Below are 1,445 nucleotides of genomic sequence, written 5' to 3' on the forward strand. Positions count from 1 at the left end.
AATCGGAGGTGATGGTGGTGGTAATCGGCGGTGGTGGTGGTGGTGGTAATCGGTGGTTGGTGGTGGTGATAATCGGAAGTGGTGGTGGTGGTAATCGGCGGTGGTGGGAGGTGGTGGTGGGAGTAGGTGGCGGTTATATATATAGGTGGTTATTAGGTTGGTTTTAAATTAAATTAGGTTAAGGATAGGTTAGTCATTTCAACGTTTTAGGACACCCCTTATCACTATAGGGAAGGTGGCCTAATAAAACCATGGTCCCCTCAAAAAAACCATGGTCCCTAAAAAATCGTTATATTAAATGATGATACCATTTAGGGTATGCTTGCTTGATCAGACAGTTGGGGTTAAAGGGACTCCCTCCTAAGAAAACAAAACAAAAAACACAACAACAAAAAAACACAACAACAAAAAAACTAACGGCGACTGTGCATTTTCCCCTCCCTATCCTCTTTGATGATTTCCAATAGCTCATCCGAAAATTTCCCAGGATTCATTTCTACCCATTTGATAGGAGGATGGTAGCTAGCTAAAATATCCGCAACTCGATTTGTTACTCTGAAGATATGCGAAATTTTCAACACTTCAAACTAATCTCTAAGCACCTTCACTCTTTTTCAAATTTGGATCAGCTGCCAGGGAGGTTGTTCTTCCTTATTATTCAGAATGTAATAAACAACCATGGAATCAATGGCCAGATGAACTTTCATGAAGCCCCTATTCTTTGCAAGAGTAAGCCCCATCTCCACTCCTTGAAGTTCATAAGCAGCAACAAAGATGGCAGGACCACCACCTTTGGCAGTTGCAATGGTTATGCCAGAACTGTTCCTTAAAATAGCACCACAACCCCCAGAGTTGTCTCTTTTTGATCCATCATTATTGATCATAATCTCATCCATCTCAGGACTAAGCCAACAACAGGAATTTACCACAATAAGATCAAAAGTACAATTGAAACTCCATTTGTCAACAAAAGCCCTAGAGGTGGGTGTATCCTTCAGCTTTCCCTTTAAAGAAACAACCTTCACTCTAACATCCTCCGTAATTGCATAACCTCCGCTGAGCCATATTTACCTCTGAAGATCCTACTATTTCTCTCTTGCCAGATGTGATACATATAACAATTAAGAATTAATTTTTTGATGTTAGAAATAGTACCTTCACCAACAAAAGTGGAAATGCACCAGTTTATCTCTTCCTGCTAGCAACTACTTATCACTCTGTAGTAACCCATCTTCAAAAGTAGGCCACTCCAAATACCAGCAAAAAAAGGACATTCATGAAAAATGTGTTATTCAGATTCAGAAAGTCCATCACAAAGAACACAATTAGCTACCTGAAGAAGACCCCACTTCACCATTTTATCTCTAGTTTTAAGTCTTCTATGAAAACCCAACCAGGCTATGAAGGGGTATGTTTAGGGACATGAGATTTAAACCAGACTAGGC

This window comes from Papaver somniferum, chromosome 9 (assembly GCF_003573695.1).
Source record: "Papaver somniferum cultivar HN1 chromosome 9, ASM357369v1, whole genome shotgun sequence".
Lineage (NCBI taxonomy): Eukaryota > Viridiplantae > Streptophyta > Magnoliopsida > Ranunculales > Papaveraceae > Papaver > Papaver somniferum.